Below are 7,985 nucleotides of genomic sequence, written 5' to 3' on the forward strand. Positions count from 1 at the left end.
CAAATATGAGCAACCGCACTGGTATCAAATACCCAGGAGCTACTACGAGTACTGGTAATGTACACATCAATTACATGTATATCACATATAACTTTAGTGTTGCCGGCCTTCTTGTCCGCTAAGTATTTGGGGCAGTTCCGCTTCCAGTGTCCGCTTCCCTTGCAATAAAAGTACTCAGTCTCAGGTTTGGGTCCATTCTTTGGCTTCTCCCGGCAACTGGCTTACCGGGCACGGCAACTCCCTTGCCGTCCTTCTTGAAGTTCTTCTTACCCTTGTCGTTCTTGAAACTAGTGGTTTTATTGACCATCAACACTTGATGTTCCTTTTTGATTTCCACCTCCGCTGATTTCAGCATTGAAAATACTTCAGGAATAGTTTTCACCATCCTCTGCGTATTGTAGTTCATCACAAAGCTCTTGTAGCTAGGTGGGAGCGACTGAAGGATTCTATCAATGACCGCCTCGTCCGGGAGGTTAATGTCCAGCTGGGACAAGCGGTTGTGCAACCCAGACATTTTGAGTATGTGCTCACTGACAGAACTATTTTCCTCCATCTTACAACTGTAGAACTTGCCGGAGACTTCATATCTCTCGACCCGGGCATGAGCTTGGAAAACCATTTTTAGCTCTTCGAACATCTCATATGCTCCGTGTTGCTGAAAACACTTTTGGAGCCCCGGTTCTAAGCTGTAAAGCATTCCGCACTGAACGAGGGAGTAATCATCAGCACACGACTGCCAAGCGTTCATAACGTCTTGGTTCTCTGGGATGGGTGCTTCACCTAGCTGAGCTTCTAGGACATATGCTTTCTTGGCAGCTATGAGGATGATCCTCAGGTTCCGGACCCAGTCCGTATAGTTGCTGCCATCATCTTTCAGCTTGGTTTTCTCTAGGAACGCGTTGAAGTTGAGGTTGACATGACCGTGGGCCATTTGATCAACAAGACATTTTGCAAAGGTTTTTAGACTAAGTTCATGATAATTAAGTTCATCTAATCAAATTATTTAATGAACTCCCACTTAGATTAGACATCCCTCTAGTCATCTAAGTGATACATGATCCGACTGAACTAGACCGTGTCCGATCATCACGTGAGACGGACTAGTCATCATCGGTGAACATCTCCATGTTGATCGTATCTTCCATACGACTCATGTTCGACCTTTCGGTCTCTTGTGTTCCGAGGCCATGTCTGTACATGCTAGGCTCGTCAAGTCAACCTAAGTGTTTTGCATGTGTAAATCTATCTTACACCCGTTGTATGTGGACGTTGGAATCTATCACACCCGATCATCATGTGGTGCTTCGAAACGACGAACTTCCGCAACAGCGCACAGTTAGGGGGGAACACTTTCTTGAAATTATTGTAAGGGATCATCTTATTTACTACCATCGTTCTAAGCAAATAAGATGCAAAAAACATGATAAACATCACATGAAATCAAATAGTGACATGGTATGGCCAATATCATATTGCTCCTTTGATCTCCATCTTCAGGGTGCCATGATCATCTTCGTCACCAGCATGACACCATGATCTCCATCATCATGATCTCCATCATTGTGTCTCCATGAAGTTGTTCGCCAACTATTACTTCTACTACTATGGCTAACGGTTTAGCAATAAAGTAAAGTAATTACATGGCGTTTATTCATTGACACGCAGGTCATACAATAATTAAGACAACTCCTATGGCTCCAACCGGTTGTCATACTCATTGACATGCAAGTCGTGATTCCTATTACAAGAACATGATCAATCTCATACATCACATATATATCATTCATCACAACCTTTTGGCCATATCACATCACAAGGCATATGCTGCAAAAACAAGTTAGACGTCCTCTAATTGTTGTTGCATGTTTTTACGTGGCTGCAATAGGGTTCTAGCAAGAACGTTTCTTACCTACGTAAAACCACAACGTGATATGCCAATTTCTATTTACCCTTCATAAGGACCCTTTTCATCGAATCCGATCCGACTAAAGTGGGAGAGACAGACACCCGCTAGCCACCTTATGCAACTAGTGCATGTCAGTCGGTGGAACCTGTCTCACATAAGCGTATGTGTAAGGTCGGTCCGGGCCGCTTCATCCCACGATGTCGCCGAAACAAGATAAGACTAGTAGTGTCAAGAAAATTGACAACATCTACGCCCACAACAAGATTGTGTTCTACTCGTGCATAGAAACTATGCATAGACCTAGCTTCTGATACCACTGTTGGGGAACGTTGCAGAAAATAAAAAATTTCTACGCTTCACCAAGATCAATCTATGGATTCATCTAGCAACGAGAGAGAGGAGTGCATCTACATACCCTTGTAGATCACGAGCGGAAGCGTTCAAGAGAACGGGGTTGAGGGAGTCGTACTCGTCGTGATCCAAATCACCGAAGATCCTAGTGCCGAACGGACGACACCTCCGCGTTCAACACACGTACGATTGGGGAAGACGTCTCCTCCTTCTTGATCCAGCAAGGGGAAAGGAGAGGTTGTTGGAGATTCAGCAGCACGACGGCGTGGTGGTGGAAGTAGCGGCGATCTCGGCAGGGCTTCGCCAAGCTCAGCGAGAGGGAGAGGTGTTACGGGGGGTGAGGGAGGCGCCAGGGACTAGGGTGTGGCTACCCTCCCTCCCCCCTCTTTATATAGGGGCCCTGGGGGGCGCCGGCCCCCTAGAGATCTAATCTCAAGGGGGGCGGCGGCCAAGGGGGGGAACTTGCCCCCCAAGCCAAGTGGGGCGCGCCCCACCCCTAGGGTTTCCAACCCTAGGCGCAGGGGGAGGCCCAAGGGGGGCGCACCACCCCACTAGGGGCTGGTTCCCTTCCCTCTTCAGCCCACGGGGCCCTCCGGGATTGGAGGCCCCACCCGGTGGACCCTCGGGACCCTTCCCGTGGTCCCGGTACAATACTGGTGACCCCCGAAACTTTCCCGGTGGCCGAAACTGGACTTCCTATATACAAGTCTTCACCTCCGGACTATTCCGGAATTCCTCATGACGTCCGGGATCTCATCCGAGACTCCAAACAACTTTCGGGTTACCGCATACTAATATCTCTACAACCCTAGCGTCACTGAACCTTAAGTGTGTAGACCCTACAGGTTCGGGAATCACGCAGACATGACCAAGACAGCTCTCCGACCAATAACCAACAGCGGGATCTGGATACCCATGTTGGCTCCCACATGTTCCATGATGATCTCATCAAATGAACCACGATGTCAAGGATTCAAGTAATCACGTATGCAATTCCCTTTGTCAATCGGTACGTTACTTGCCTGAGATTCGATCGTCGGTATCCCAATACCTCGTTCAATCTCGTTACCGGCAAGTCACTTTACTCGTACCGTAATGCATGATACCGTGACCAAACACTTGGTCACATTGAGCTCATTATGATGATGCATTACCGAGTGGGCCCAGAGATACCTCTCCGTCATACGGAGTGACAAATCCCAGTCTCGATCCGTGTCAACCCAACAGATACTTTTGGGGATACCTATAGTATACCTTTATAGTCACCCAGTTATGTTGTGACGTTTGGTACACCCAAAGCACTCCTACAGCATCCGGGAGTTACACGATCTCACGGTCTAAGGAAATGATACTTGACATTGGAAAAGCTCTAGCAAACGAACTACACGATCTTGTGCTATGCTTAGGATTGGGTCTTGTCCATCACATCATTCTCCTAATGATGTGATCCCGTTATCAATGACATCCAATGTGCACAGTCAGGAAACCATGACTATCTGTTGATCAACGAGCTAGTCAACTAGAGGCTCACTAGGGACATGTTATGGTCTATGTATTCACACATGTATTATGATTTCTGGATAACACAATTATAGCATGAATAATAGACAATTATCGTGAACAAGGAAATATAATAATAATCATTTTATTATTGCCTCTAGGGCATATTTTCAACAATATTTTCCTCCCCCTCGCTTCTACCATGGTTTTTTCCGTCATGGACGGCCCAAAGAATGTCATGCAGCTGCGTCTCCGGACCGCCCAAGACGAAAAGCCCATTTTCTGTCATGATTTTTTGTCATAGTAGGAGCCCACCACATCTATGATGATACCGAGTTTTGTCACAATTATCGTCATAGAAGTGTCATATGTATGACAGAAAAAAATTCGTTCGGCCCAAAATGTCACGGATGTGTCTTTTTTTTGTAGTGCTCATGCTTCACTTATATTCTTTTGAGAGTCTTTTAGAACAGCATGGTATTTGCTATGGTTATAAAATTGGTCCTAGAATGGTAGGCATCCAAGTTGGGTATAATAAAAACTATCATAGGAAGTGAATTGGATGCTATGATCGATTTGATACTTGATAATTGTTTTGAGATATGGAAGTAGTGATATTAAAGTCATGCTAGTTGGGTGATTATGAATTTAAAGAATGTTTGTGTTGAAGTTAGCAAGTCCCGTAGCATGCACGTATGGTTAAAGTTGTGTACCAAATTTGAAACATGAAGTGTACCTGACTTGTGCATCCTTATGAGTGGCGGTCGGGGACGAGCGATGGTCTTTTCCTACCAATCTATCCCCCTAGGAGCATGCGCGTAGTGCTTGAGTTTTGATGACTTCTAAATTTTTGCAATAAGTATATGAGTTCTTATGACTAATGTTGAGTCCATGGATTATAAGCAATTTTACCTTTCCACCATTGCTAGCCTCTTCGGTACCGTGCATTGCCCTTTCTCACCTTGAGAGTTGGTGCAAACTTCGCCAGTGCATCCAAACCCCGTGATATGATACGCTCTATAACACATAAACCTCCCTATATCTTCCTCAAAACAGCCACCATACCTACCTATTATGGAATCTCCATAGCCATTCCAAGATATATTGCCATGCAACTTTCCACCGTTCCGTTCATCATCATCATGGCATACTTTACTTTTGTCATATTGCCATTGCATGATCATGTAGTTGACATCGTATTTGTGGCAAATCCACCATGCATTATTTTTCATACATGTCACTCTTGATTCATTGCACCATCCCGGTACACCGCCGGAGGCATTCATATAGAGTCATATCTTGTTCTAGTTTCGAGTTGTAATTCATATGTTGTAATCAATGAAGTGTGATGATCATCATTACTAGAGCATTGCCCAAAAAGAAAAAAAAGAAAAAAAAGAAAGGCCAAAAGATAAAAATAAAAAAAAGGCCAAAGAAAAAAAGAAAAAAAAGGAAAAAAGGAAAAAAAGAAAAAGAAAATAAATAAAATAAATAAAAAGGGCAATGTTACTATCTCTTTTTCCACACTTGTGCTTCAAAGTAGCACCTTGTTCTTCATGTAGTGAGTCTCATATATTGTGCTTCAAAGTAGCACCATATTTTTCATATAGCGAGTCTCATAGGTTGTCTTTTTCATACTAGTGGGAATTTTTCATTATAGAACTTGGCTTGTATATTCCTACGATGGGCTTCCTCAAATGCCTTAGATCTTCGTGAGCAAGAAAGTTGGATGCACACCCACTAGTTTTCTTTTGTTGAGCATTCATTCATAGCTCTAGTGCATCTGTTGCATGGCAATCCCTACTCCTCATGTTGACATCAATTGATGGGCATCTCCATAGCCCGTTAATTATCCTCGTCAATGTGAGACTTTCTCCTTTTTTGTCTTCTCCACACAATCCCCATCATTATATTCTATTCCACCCATAGTGCTATATCCATGGCTCATGCTCATGTATTGCGTCAAGGTTGAAAAAGTTTGAGATTATTTAAGTATGAAACAATTGCTTGGCTTGTCATCGGGGGTATAGAAGTTAGGAACATCTTTGTGTGACAAAAATGAAGCATAGCCTAACTATATGATTTTGTAGGGATGAACTTTCTTTTGCCATGTTATTTTGAGAAGACATGATTACTTTGATTAGTATGCTTGAAGTGTTACTATTTCTTTTATCAATATGAACTTTTATTTTGAATCATTTCGATCTGAACATTCATGCCACAATAAAGAAAATTACATTGAGAATTATGCTAGGTATCATTCCACATCAAAAATTCTCTTTTTATCATTTACCGACTCGAGGACGAGCAGGAATTAAGCTTGGGGATGCTTGATACGTCTCCAACGTATCTATAATTTTTGATTGTTCCATACTATTATATTACCCCTTTTGGATGTTTATGGGCTTTATTTTACACATTTATATCATTTTTGGGACTAACCTACTAACCGGAGGCCCATCCCGTATTGCATTTTTTTGCCTATTTCAGTATTTCGAAGAAAAGGAATATCAAACGGAGTCCAAACGGAATGAAACCTTCGGGAGCATGATTTTTGGAACGAACGTGATCCAGAGGACTTAGAGTGCAAGTCAAGAAGCAGCTGAGGCGGTCACGAGAGGGCAGGGCGCGCCCACCCCTATAGGGCGTGCCCCTGTCTCGTGGGCCCCTCGGGCGGCCACCGACGTACTTCTTCCTCCTATATAAGCCTACATACCCCGAAAACATCCAAGGAGCCACCGAAACACAATTTCCACCACCGTAACCTTCTGTATCCGCGAGATCCCATCTTGGAGCCTTCGCCGGCGCTCTGCCGGAGGGGGAATCGACCACGGAGGGCTTCTACATCAACACCATAGCCCTTCCGATGAGTTGTGAGTAGTTTACCATAGACCTTCGGGTCCATAGTTATTAGCTAGATGGCTTATTCTCTCTTTTGGATCTCAATACAATGTTCTCTCCCTCTCTTGTGGAGATCTATTCGATGTAAACTCTTTTTGCGGTGAGTTTGTCGAGATCCGATGAATTGTGGGTTTATGATCAAGTTTATCTATGAGAAATATTTGAATCTCCTCTGAATTATTTTATGTACGATTGAGTTCTCTTTGCAAGCCTCTTCGAATTATCAGTTTTGTTTGGCCTACTAGATTGATCTTTCTTGCCATGGGAGAAGTGCTTAGCTTTGGATTCAATCTTGCGATGTCCTTACCCAATGACAGAAAGGTTTGCAAGGCACGTATTGTATTGTTGCCATCGAGGATAAAAAGATGAGGTTTATATCATATTGCATGAGTTTATCCCTCTACATCATGTCATCTTGCTTACCGTGTTACTCTGTTCTTTATGAACTTAATACTCTAGATGCAGGCAGGAGTCGGTCGATGTGTGGAGTAATAGTAGTAGATGCAGGCAGGAGTCGGTCTACTTGTTGCGGACGTGATGCCTATATACATGATCATGCCTAGATAATCTCATAATTATTCGCTTTTCTATCAATTGCTCGACAGTAATTTGTTCACCCACCGTAATACTTATGCTATCTCGAGAGAAGCCTCTAGTGAAACCTATGGCCCCCGGGTCTATCTCTTATCATATTTGCTTCCAATTACTTTTATTTGCATCTTTACTTTTTGCATCTATATTATAAAATACCAAAAATATATTTATCTTATCACACTATCTCTATCAGATCTCACTTTCGCAAGTGGCCGTGAATGGATTGACAACCCCTTTATTGCGTTGGTTGCGAGTTCTTTGTTTGTTTGTGTAGGTGCGTGGGACTTTTGAGGAGCCTCCTACTGGATTGATACCTTGGTTCTTAAAAACTGAGGGAAATACTTACGCTACTCTGCTGCATCACCCTTTCCTCTTCAAGGAAAACCAACGCAAGCTCAAGACGTAGCACGGCCCATTGGTCCCGGTTCGAGCCTAAAACCGGGACAAATGGATCCAGACGAACCGGGACCAATGCCCTCGCGGCCCCGGCCGGCCCCCTGGGCTCATTAACCGGGACTAATCCCCCTGGGTCCCGGTTCGTGAGGAACCAGGACTAATGGGCTGGCTAGGCCCGAACGATAGCCCTGTTTTCTACTAGTGCTAGTCTTATGTAGCCCATCGTTACGGATCTGTCAAGTGCGGGGAGTATGGCTACGTGATAGGGAAGTACGCTGGGCGTACCTCATAAGTTGAGTGTTTTTTATCGATAATGCTCCATCTATGAAGGAAGCTA

This window comes from Triticum dicoccoides, chromosome 3B (genome assembly GCF_002162155.2).
Source record: "Triticum dicoccoides isolate Atlit2015 ecotype Zavitan chromosome 3B, WEW_v2.0, whole genome shotgun sequence".
Taxonomy (NCBI): domain Eukaryota; kingdom Viridiplantae; phylum Streptophyta; class Magnoliopsida; order Poales; family Poaceae; genus Triticum; species Triticum dicoccoides.